The 12,689-nt window shown below is 38.1% G+C and overlaps 1 long non-coding RNA gene across 1 annotated transcript; it reads left to right on the plus strand.

The window, feature by feature from the left end:
* Positions 1–923: 923 nt before the first annotated feature.
* LOC127045458 (uncharacterized) lies at positions 924–11,184 on the plus strand. Its single transcript, XR_007772732.1, has 2 exons — positions 924–2,103; positions 10,429–11,184. It is a non-coding gene; the product is annotated as an uncharacterized LOC127045458 (long non-coding RNA).
* The last annotated feature ends 1,505 nt before the right edge of the window (positions 11,185–12,689 follow it).

Consider the following 12,689-nt stretch of genomic DNA (forward strand, 5'->3'; position numbering starts at 1 on the left):
AGGTTGGAGCTTGGCCTCTGAAGCCTAGGCAGGAGGGTGGGTTTCAGAGCCCGAGCTCTAGCCTGAGTCAAAGCACCATCTACCCAGCTATTTTTAGAGTGCTAGTGCAAGCTCCGCAACCCCAAATCTGATGCCTGGGGCTGGGAGGCTCTCTGCAACAGGTTGTGAAGACCTATCCATTGACTTATGGTATGATGGGGGAGTTGTATTTTGGCTGGTTGTAACTTAGACTATTTAGAGGTCCTCTTACAGCTACTAACTATAACAGGTTTTTATTCAGCTCAGTGGTGGAGGCTTGTGTGTTTGGATCTCTGTCCAGACTTCTAGTCCAACCGCTCAGTTGTGTGGTCCATTATGGAGCTATCATTAGCCATTTTTATAACAGGTGGGGTAATATAGGTCCTCTTCTAGATTAAAAGTTAAAATAACTCCTCTGAAATTCCTGCAAAGTTACTATAGACCCCATTGTGCGAGGCACTGTACAAACAGAACAAAAAGGCAATTCCTGCCCAAAAAGTTTACAACAGAAGTGTCGAATAGTTTGTCTCTCCACCAAAACCACAACTTACAACAGAGGTAGATTTTGTCATTGGCTCATGCATGATGTCGTTTTTAAAAGAGGAGAAGAATAAAATATTTATGAAACTGTTGGAAAACAACATGAGATTCTCTATCACGGAAGCTGATAGAAGAAAAAAGCCAGTATATTCTATTGCTGTCTGTCAGCTAATTATTTCAGAGTTTGATCCTATGCTCATTGAAGTCAGTGGCAAAGCTTTCATTAATTTTAATGGAGCAGGATCAAGGTCTCAATGACTAAAGCAGAGGGACTGGGCTGATGTGTTGTTCAGTGCATTTTTACTTAGTTGGAGTCTTCCTACACAATTTTCAAACTAAAGGAATAAGGATGTTGGGTTTTGGCCAGTTCCTCTCACTCCTTTAACAATCTGGTGACCCTTTCTTCCTACATACCAAAACTTGAAAAACTATGTCTACCTCCAAGAGCAGAAGCTTAAAAAATTGTACTTCCAAGAAGTGTTCTTAAAATCCAGTTTGTCATCAGACACCTGAAATGTGGTCTGTTCTTACAGGTGGAAAAATTGTGGCAGGGATTGTGTTTTGGGGTCTTGAACTCTAATTTAATGCAATTAAATCCAGGATGCATATCTAGTATTTTATCTTGAGCACCACTGACATCTTCCTTTTTAGAAAGCTCCGGGGCTGCAGCTTTTTATTTCATCACAACTATTCTGTTAGAATGTTATCTGGCAGCTTATTTTCAGTACCTTGCTCAGTGGTACAAAGGTCATTTTATGCTAATGTTCTAGTAGAAATGGAGGATATTAAACTAGCGGCTGTTGCTTCTGAGAAGGACTTGGCTTTGTTCACCAATTATTTTTATGCACAATTCCTTTAAATGATATTCCAGAAATATTAAAAATGACTTTTTTCCAGTCATGGCCACTTATATGAAAATCTACACTAGCTAAAGGGGATATGTAGGGATTTATAGAATTTACAACTTAAGACAACAGAAACTGTGTGCATGCATATAAACTCTCTATATAGTATGCATGCATATCATCAGCTTAAATATTTTTGTATTTTATTTGAACTAAAAGAAAATGCTGATATCCTGTTTCCAGGATTTTGCTTACATGATATGATATTATAATGCTTATAAATAGGCAGAATGGCAGAAGATGTGGTGAAGGAGAAGTAGACAAATATTGGCTACGGCAAACATAGGTCTTGGCTGAAGCCTACTTAGAAAGGGCACTCTTCCCTACACTGTTTCAGCAGGGAAATGAATGTAAATAGTTCTATATTAAAGGAACTGAGATGAGGGCTTTGCAAGCAAGTTAGATCCACATCATCATGTATGTACTTCCAACTGTCTTCAAATTTTATACCTATCTTATTCTAGTCAGATTAAATAATACACATTTAAAATATGCTGATTTTTTAAAATATTTTTAAAAATTTAAACCAAATAAGAGATTTTTCACTGTGGATGCATGTGTTTATGATGTTCTGCATTTCCAGAACCAAATAAATTGCTACAGAAGACTCTGAAAATAACATAAATCAGTGGAAGTCAAGGTAAAGTAAACTGCTTTCTTAGAGTTTTTGCCAGTGTCCCTATGTGAATGGTTATTTATTTTATGTGAAGATATTTCTTTTGCACACTTAAAACAATATTAAATCAGAAAGGCAAATCCACTGGATCAGAGCTCAGGAACGAATATTCAAATACTCAATTTTAAAATTATTTTTGTAGAGCTATTATTGCTTAATATGATGAAAGCTTGGATGTGAGTTTGTGTCGAATGGTGAAAGTCTCTGGTTAATTTAGATTGCTGAATAATTAGTATCAGCTATGCTGCTTAGAAATGGGTCTGGCTTGAAATGGATGATACAGTAATTACGTAAGAAAGATAGGTGGAGTTGTTATCTAAACTAGATGTATTTTGTTTTGTGTGGTGAAATCATTTCTAGACTGTATACAATACACATACATCATGCGTGTATATGCATCCCTTTTGATAGTGTGTGTAATATGTGTAATAAAAGGAAAGGTGTAAAAGAACTGATTGATGGAGGTGGTTTCCATCCAATTTAATTGTTCTTTAGCAAATGCCCACACTGGGACTACAGAGCCTCTTCACAACCTGACTACTTTGTCATTTCACATATTTGATTAATTTACAAAACATTAATATGTGTTAACACAACTTAAAATTAATGATCATGTATTTATATTTTTTAATTGAAAGCATTAGCCAGAAAGACTAAGCATATTCTACCCATATTAATGCATCCTATTTAGGTTGTATAGGAATTCAATAACACAAGAATATTGATTGACTTCATACAGACCCACATAGCCTGCTTGGATCCAGTGGTAGCAATAATCCTTGACATGGAGGAAGTAATTCATAGGGTAAACTTAAAATATTTTATCCTAAACATAGATCTGGGTTTGGAAATAACATATTTAAAGGCTTCTCTAAACAGAGACATTTGTGGCCTCATGTGGGGACACAATTTAAAGGCTTTTTCATTATATAACTATCTAGTGATCTCTGTTATCCCAATTATTATTTAATTTGGCTGTACAGCCAAACACAGTTGTTTTGGGAAGTAATAATAATAATATCAAGGGATTAAAAGTTGAGTGAGAAGGAATGTAAAGATTTGATGAGTGGCTAATACTGTGTGTGTGTGTGGAGTCTCAAAAGACAGTAAATGCCATTCTATATCTAATAAGTTTAATGAAACCCCACCTGAAGTTTGACATATTTTAAAAGGATGTTTCCAGACACATTGTGTAGACTGAGATTTAGAAACTCCTCTCTTGGCCCTTCTGTATCCTTGGAGGAAGCTTCTAGAGGAAAAAGGATTTACTGTCTTTTGTGAGAAGGACATGAGTGAGACAGGGCAAATAGAATACTAGGGCAAAAAGCAGAGGCCATGATGGTGATAGGGAAAGGAAAAGAAAGGCCTAGATGAAGTGACCCAGGTTAGAATGGCCCAATGGAGTGGGTAAATTGCCTGAGACAATTTAAAGCCTGTACTAGCTACAAAGTCAAAGAGTGTGTTTGACATCTTTGTAAATAATTGGGGTCACCACAACCAACCACTTGTATCAGAGGTTCTGAAATTGTGCTCCGTGGATTAATTGCTGAAAAGGTGCAGAAAGTTGGTTACATGATGTTGGCATATCCACTTTTTTCCAGCTGCTAAATTGTATTAAAGACTGTTAAAAGTACATTTTCCTAGAATTATTTTTCCATGTAAGCAGTTGCTAGCTGTTTGTCCTAGTTATCTTATGTAACTGTGAATGGAAAGAGGGTGGTCAGTGTAATTGTGAGTGAAAGAGGAATTGATTCTTTATAAAGATGTGATCTACACTTTTAAAATTATTATTTATTATTATTTAAAGTGTAGGAAACCATGAGCATAGTGGATTCTAGTAAATTTCACTCTGCCCTGACAGTGTCAAGCCAACAACTTTTATAATTCCATTTGGAAGCTATTGCTTTTGTCCATCATCACAAGCTCCCCAAAAATCTTCCAAAAGGAAATAAATTAGGTTCTGCAAAGAGGGAGTGGAAGTTTTCAGTGATGACAGTTTGTGGGAAGTTTGAAGACAAGCACAATATAAGGTTAAAACAAGTTCTGAAGGCAATTGAGGCTGCTGAACTGAAATTAAATAGACATGTATCCAAGAACAAACTCATCTATGGATTTTGGCCATAAGGTTGTACAGAGGAAATACACAGAAATCTAGAAAAAGTCAAAGCCATAGTTTAAGTGCCAACCACTAAAAAATATATCCAAACTGATGTTCAGCAGTATGATCAAAATTTTGGTGGAAATTCATACTTACCCTGTCTTCACAATGCCAACTTTTTAGGAACAATTTAAAACAGAACCTGGCTTTTTACTTTCGAAGATGTTGAGCGCCCACACAAGCTCTTATTGACTTAACAAAAGCTACAGGTTCTCAGCCTTAGAAATTCAGGCTGCATGTGTGGATCTGGGATAGGGCACAGAAATATGTTTATAGCTACAAAACAATCTGTTATAGATCCGCATCATACTCTAGTTTAAATGCCAGAGATTGTTCACAGCGCATAAGGGCAGCACAGAACTTACGGCCCATGGGGGGAGGGTTAAGGTGGCTTCATGATAACTCATGTTCCCCCAACCCTGAGTTGCTCTGAGGGCTGGAGAAACCCCCCTCCAGCATAACTACACACCAAAATAGCTTTACCTACATAGAGATACACCAGATACACCTCTCCCTTGATATAACGCTGTCCTTGGGAGCCAAAAGATCTTACCGCGTTATAGATGAAACCATGTTATATTGAACTTGCTTTGATCCACTGGAGTGTGCAGCCTTGCCCCCGTGGAGCACTGCTTTGCGTTACATCCAAATTTGTGTTATATCGGGGGGCGTTATATTGAGGTTGCGGTGTACTAACAAACCCTCCTAGTGTAGACAAAGCTTATACAAACAAAAGCACTTTTTTGGTGGTATCCCTCAATCTACACTAGGGCTTTTCCCTATATAAAAATGTTGGTTAAAAACAAAAATCACACTCCTAACTGAAATTATACCAGCAAACGTTTTAAGTGTTGACCTGGCCAGGACAGCCTTGGGCAGCCTATAGGCTGTAGTGCTGCACAGAGTCCCCTCAGCACTGTATATTGTGCTCTGCCCATGGCACACCCTTCAAACCCCCAGCTCTGTCCCTGGCATGCACCCTACTCCAGGGCTTGTGAGGGGGTCCTTGGCATGTAATCATACAGCTGTCTTCCACATTGCCTGCTCCTTTTAAGCAGGGCCGGCTTTAGGCCAATTCCACCGAATCGGGCCCCGCACCTACGAGGGCCCTGCACCCTGTGAGAATCTCTTCCCTGGCTAGAGGCATCTTTTTAATTTTTACTCACCTGGCAACGCTCCGGGTCATCGGCGGCACTTTGGCGGCAGGTCCTTCAGTGCCGCCGAAGACCTGGAGCGAGTGAAGGACCTGACACCGAAGTGCCGCCGAAGACTCAGAGCACCGCCCAGTGAGTACAAGCCCCACGTGGTTTTTTTTTACATTTTTTTTTTTTTAATAGTCATCCTTGCCGGGGCACTGTTGAAACTGTTCGAATTGGGCCCCGCACTTCCTAAAGCCGGCCCTGCTTTTAAGGAACCTAAAGAAACCAATGAAGATCTCATCTTAGATCTAGGAGTCCTGTTGGTTACCCAGATTCTCCAGAAGTTTAAGATGATATCAAAACACAGATGGGTGCTGTTTGAAATGGCCTCCCAGCCTCATTAAGAAAACTGATTTTAAAAAGCCGTTATTGCTGATGGACAACTACGGATTCTGTCAGGGTTTATATGACATGGTTAACCCATATATTTACTAGGAGTGTCTCATCCTTCCAACCTGTGATTTCTTTTGAAGGAGCAGGGGACTCTGAAGATGAAAGTCTCATTACTTACGGCAATCATACTGTTGTTAATACTACAGTTCTTGTAAGGTGACATATTGAAAGAACACGTGTGATGTCAGGAACTTACAAAATCCTGGTGGTGAGCATAAATGTTGATGTGGTGTCACGGTGTGAGGCAGAATGACAAGAAGAACATAACTGAAAGAAAAATATATATACTAGCTCTGCTGAGGGTAACCACCTCAGTAGTCAGAGTAAGACCAGTTCACCTTCTTATGGGTTGACGAAGCAAAATGTGGTAAATATTCATCCTAAGTGGTTCTGCTTAAAGAATATGAAGTTTAAAGATGCCAGATGTAAGAGCTTTCTTATTCAGTTGTCGTAATGCTGCCTAAAGCTTACACCAGGAGATCCAATCTGGTAAAAGCTGGATAAAGGAAAAAAAGATAGGGAAATCCCAGCTGCTGTTACTGTACTTAGCTGAACCTGAGACCCTAAGCAGTTGAGACTGATTAAGGTACCCAGAAAATCAGATGGCATCTTCAGCTGTTTCCAAAATCAATTGAACTACCATTGGACTCTGGTAATAGTGGTATTTGCACAACAGTATTAATGAAGAAGGGAGAGATCTAATGCTATTGAACTAGAACCTTGGAATTTGACAATCCAAGTAAAATAGTTTGCCAAACCCTTCCTCAAGGCCAGATGATGAGCAGATCTGGACAAAATTGTAGAGATGGTGACTAGCAAAGCATAATAATTTTTCAAAATGAAGGTAAGAAAAATGCTGCTTGAGAACTTCTTAGAGTTTGATTTAAGGATATTTACTTGGTATATTTTGACATGTGATGTTGACAGTTTGTGTTGTAATGGTTATAAAGCTTTAACTTTTTGAATTTCAACATCTACTGTTATTAAATAATTATTGGCTGCCCCCATAATTTCCTGCAGCTCTGAAAATTTAGATTAAAATGTATAAAAAATAAAATCCATTTTATTTTGCAACTCTGAACATTTATATAGATGAAAATAAAAAATGCTTAAAAATAACCATGGATATTATCTATGGAAATTATAACAAAAATAAAACCCAGATTCTGCCAAGCCCTATTTATACAGATGGAAGGATGGGAGAAAATGTGTGGTTTTGGATACTTTTTAGTTAAATCTTTAGGAAGAAGTCAGACAACAGGAGGGGTTTGAATAGGTTCTAGACAGTGCTGTAGTAAAACAAACACACACAGAGAGAATAGTTTAAGGGATAATATAGTTTGTTTTTATTCTGGCAAAGTTCCTTGTTTAGTATTAGAAGAAAGTTGACTCTGGTTCTTTACCATTATTACATGGTATGTGAAAACTTTTTCTCTTTTCTCTTTTCTTTTCTGGTGCCAAGCATGGAGCCTGAATCTTCTACCGGCATCATAGGTATTTCTGGATTCCTCAGTGGAGTCCTTATAAGTGCACTGAAGAGCCATGTCTTGGCTTTGGGGGCACTAGACTTTATGGGGGAGACAGTTCTATGGCTGTCCAGCCACGTGTTTCCCATTCCCAAAAACATTTCCAATATCAAGTCATAAATCAAAGCTCTTCTCTCTACCTGAAACCTCCATTTGGTTCTGCAGACCCTAAAGAAATTCCCTTTCAAGCCTCTCTGCCTTTCTAGTGGTAATTACTGCTGCTTATTCTCTACATCCCATGTGACTGAAAATTTCTGCTTGTATTCTTTTGTACTCTTTCTGGACAAAATTGAGCCTAGGCCTCTGCTCCCCAATTCATCTTCAAGATTAATTCTCATTTCACTGTTTATGAAGACATATCTCTACTCTCCCTATATTCCAAGCCTAAAAATCCAACAGAAAACCTCCCTCACTCTCTGCCCTTCAGCTCCCATCTGTAAATCTAATAATAATTTGGTCTTGTTCTCTATTTTCCACTGGGTTAACATGGCCAAGGCCTACACAAAAATTTATAGGCCCACTCTTATTCAAGTCCACTCTTTCCATTATGTTGTTTTCAGCAAGCAGTTCAAAACACAGAATCATACTCAGAACTTGACACATGGCTTCAGCCTGATCATCCGTTCACCCCTTTACAACACACTATAAATAGCCCTTGACAAAATAGCTAGCTGGTTTCTCCTAATTAATTTCGCTTTCTTTTTCCCAGCCTTCCTTTCTTGAGGAGCTACGATTTTGTTGCCTTCCAGCAGTGTAGGATCAGGACTAGAGGATGCAATCCATCTGAAGCCAGGGCAGTTTTGTCCTACCTGTAAATTGGTCTGCTCAAAGAAGGGCAGATCCCTCATATGTTGGGTTTTTCCTCCATTTGTTTTTTGGTTACTTTAGATCTCTCCTTCTTCAAGCTCTTCCTAAGATCATGTGCTGAGCCTATAATCAGTCCTCCAAACACAGGTGCACAAAATCTCTTAAACTGTCTTTGAACTATTAGCAGTGGACAGGCCTGCAGAGGAGACTAGAATCCAAAGTGGCAGATACACTCCTTTGAAATGCATAAGAAGAGGTGGAGTTTTTTACCCACAAAAGCTTATGTCCAAATAAATCCCTTAGTCTTTAAGGTGCCACCGGACTCCTTGTAGTGTTAGTCTGTATTCACAAAAACAACTACCCCTCTGATTCTTCGAAACGATGCATTGTCAGGTAGGCCAAAATTGTTAACAAGTGATCCAATGACGTGCCCTCTTCATTATTTACTGCTCCCACAATTTTTATCATCTGCAAACTTTAACAGTCATTTAACAGTAAAATAGCATAGGGCTAAGAACTTACCTCTGCAGGACCCCACTTGAAACACATCTGCTTAATGATGATTTCCCACTTACAATTACATTTTGAGACATCTTAGCCAGTTTCCAATCCACGTAATGTGTGGAATGTTGATTTTGTATCTTTCCAGTTTCTTAATCAAAATATCATGTGGTACCAAGTCAAAGGCTTTACAGAAATCTAAGTATATTACATCGATGCTATTAACATTATCAACCAAACAGCTCATCTCATTTAAAAAAAAAGAGTCGAGTTATGTTAATGAGGCCTGTTTTCCATTAAATCCATGATGACTGATATTGTTTCCTTCTTTTAATTCATTATTTAATTGAGTCCTGTATCGGCCATTTCATTTGGCCAGGATTAATGTTAGGCTGATAGGCCTATAATTACCTGGGTAATACTATTTACCTTTTAATTTAAATATTGGCAAAACATTAGCTTTCTTCCAGCTTCTGTGTTCCAAGACTTATTGAAAATCAACATTATTGCTCCTCGGCCAGCTCTTAAAACTCCTGGATGTGTTATCTGGACCTGCTGATTTAAAAATGTCTAACTTTAGCAACTGCTGTTTAACATCCTCTTGACTGTTGGAAAGGAAAGTGTTTTGTCATCATCATATGATATGACTACATTATCTGGCTTTTTCCCAAATATAGGACAGAAATATTTATAGAACATTTCTGCTTTTGCAGCATTATTACTGACAATTCTGCCATAAAATATTCTCTAGTGGAACATTCCCCTAAGAAATGATGATCTTTGAGGTCTGAAATGAATGATTCCTGCATATTCCACCATGTGTTTGGTCTTGTCTATATACTTTCAGCTTCTTCTGGGTAATTTCTAACTGAGAGTGGGGTTACTGATCTGCAAGTCTACACCAAAGGGAGTCTGGCATCTGTAGTGCCAGGGGAGGGCATCATGGGAGACAATATCTGGCATCTAAAGTGCTGGAGGATCAGAGGAGAGGAGAGCCGTATAGGTGGAGGGGTGATTACCAGAGTGCAGCAGGGGTTTTGTAGGTGGGCACTGAGGTGGCCAAAAGGCAGAGGTTTGGTATTGTAGGGAGATAGGAGTATCAAGTCACAGAGGAGGAGGGAAGGAGCATACCAGCAGTTTTCCTCCCTAAGTTTGAGCAGGGACGACAGGAAAAATCAGTAAAAAAATTTCCTATTACCATCTAAGGTAAAATAATTGGGGAAAAAATGTTTGTTTATTTTGAAAGGGGTATGATCCAGCATTTAAGGGTGATGGTGAAAAGATTCAGTGGTTTAGTTTAGATAACTAAAGGTGTTGTATTTATAGACCAGCTATTTCAGGAATAGAGCCTGTGTTCTTTTGCATCACTTAAGGCAAAATGTTACCTTGGCAAAGAAAACCACTGGCAATATTTGCAGTTGCATCTTTCTCAATAGAGAATTTAAATCAGGAAATATGAGGACATTCCTGATAAACCAGTGCTTTTAAATAATCCTAGTTGTTATGGCTGTCCATAAGAATCCAGCTGCTTCAATACAAATATCCTGAGCAGTAAATGTTCAATATCCAAAATTAAAGAAGCATGGAGTAGGTAATTGGACTGGGATATTTATGTCAAGTTGTGGAATAAATTTAATACAATTGTTGGGAAAGTCTGTGTGACTTCAAACTAAGGTTTAGTCAAGATTGTTTGTTTTTCTTTCAGGAATGAAAAGAGTAGAAAGCAAAACTCTGGCCCAATGACAATTTTTAGAATTATGAAGCAGCACATGCTAATTTGCTGCATCAAGCATATGACTTTTTTGGTTTTGCAGCTTTATTTTATCCCCTTTATTCAAACTGTATGTTAGACGTGTAATTTTACTGAGCTGCATGTGCAGCAGTTATATCCTCATAATGAAGATGGGGCTGGGACAAAATCTAATGGGATAGAGATACCAACAAGCTCAGATATCATGGTAATAAGCATGGCATGAAACCCAGACAGAATAGAATAGAAATAATCTTCACTAAATGCAGTATAAGAAAGTTTTTGAAAAAAAGATTTCTGCTAAAATGTTGCTGCTTAACCAAGAAATTGATACCCAATTTGGAAAGCGTTAACGTCATACTAGAATGCTAAAATAACTAGTTAAATCTTTTATGGAGAGAGCACTACTAGAGAGAAATTGCAAATCATTCAAGCTCTCATTTTTTACTATATACAAAACCCCAGAACTAAGTTGGTTATTTTAACTCCTCTTATTATTTGCTCAGATATCTAGTATAAAAAGGGGTTCTAAACTCCTAGTCTGTCTTCATTTGGTTTAATTCATATAGGAAGGAACTTTTGTGGCTTGCCATGTAGACTTCTTAACTGTTTTACTTTGCAAACATTTTTCTTTTTTTATACATCCTCTGTACTCTTCTGAAGTAAAAGAAAATTCTGACTATGAAATAAATCTCTACTATTCTTACAGTTGCAGGATGTGTGATTACTAATTTTGTAAATTGGAATGTTTTGGTATCCCAGCTGATTCTTCAAGAAGTTCCTAAAGATTTTCAGTTACAACAATAAAGTCAACCACAAACACATGAAACAGAATAAATATCAGGCTATTATGCATAATGTGGCTATAACAAGAAGTTGCAGTGATGTAAAAAACCACAAGAGTAAAATTCAAATGGTTTATTTGTACAATTACTAGAAACTCTGAATGGAAGTCTAGGCCCATAAATCAAAATTTGCCTGTTTGCTTATTTTCTCTATATGGATTTGAGTCATGGATTTATGCCCTGTACAGTTTTTCATTCCTTCTCATCATGTTGCGTTCTCCAGCCTCTGCATGTTCTTCTTCACTGTCTAACACGCTTCCCTCCTGTACTTCCCATACCCTTTCCCTTCCATTGTTACTCTTGTCCTCCACTGCCTTCCTTTTGTATTGCTGCCTTGGCCAGGCCATTGCCTTCCCCTTTCTGCTTTTAGCTGGTGGTGTAACTGTCTACTTACTACTGGTCCAACAGCAAACTCAATGTCTTGGGTACAGACCTTTTAATCAGGAGATTGATTCCAACATGGGAGAGGGTGAGATAGGGAATGGCAATTGTGGGATGGGCTAAGTCAGGAGAGGGTACCTAGGAAGAGAGGTTGATGTGAATATTATTTATTATTCATTATTACTGAAGAAAGTAACTACTGCTGAATCCCCTTGAGGAGGCAACAAACACAGAAAATTAAGGCAGAAATGTAATAGGAAGCCAAAATAAATGCTTGAAAAGAGCAATATGAGTGAAGTGAAAAAAAAAGAAAGGGGTAAGGAGAACAAAAGAGGAAACCAACCCAAAGAGGGAGAAAGTAAAAGCAAAGAAGAAGCCATCTGAAAATGTGAGTCCTTCGTTATTCTCTCTCACTGCATAGGAGTTTGACTCTCTCATTGATCTGCATTTAATTTAAACACAAAAATGTAAACTATTTCTTTTTCTTCAGTGGATAGTTTATCTTTAAGTAATCTGTTCTCATGAAGAGTAAACTGATTCTGGGGATGGAAATACATTTACTAAGGAATTTAAGATTATGGTTTGGGACTTTGGGATCACAGCCATGATTAACATATGGCACTCCAGGTCATCCAGTCTTAGTTTTAAGTGTCTTAACATTTTGTTTGAGACATTACATATTCTGCAGGAAAAATCTAATGGAATGTAGATTATTCTTTGAGTGATTATCCACCCTTGGAGGCTCAGCACATGAGATTGGATTCTTTTTGAATAGCAGTGTCCATTGTGGTTGCAGCTGCATCCCTCAAGTCCTCCAAGCCACCGAAGCTGAGGGCATTAAAGGGCAAAATGGCCTCAGCTACCTCTCCTGTACAAGATTTGGTGCCACTATATGACCTTGGTTGCAACAAGGGTCTATACGGTCACAGTTCATGTCAATAATGTCATATAAACGCAAACCTTTTAAGGGTTATGTGTAGTGAGACACTC

The sequence above is a fragment of the Gopherus flavomarginatus genome, chromosome 2, assembly GCF_025201925.1.
Source record: "Gopherus flavomarginatus isolate rGopFla2 chromosome 2, rGopFla2.mat.asm, whole genome shotgun sequence".
NCBI classification, from domain to species: Eukaryota; Metazoa; Chordata; order Testudines; family Testudinidae; genus Gopherus; species Gopherus flavomarginatus.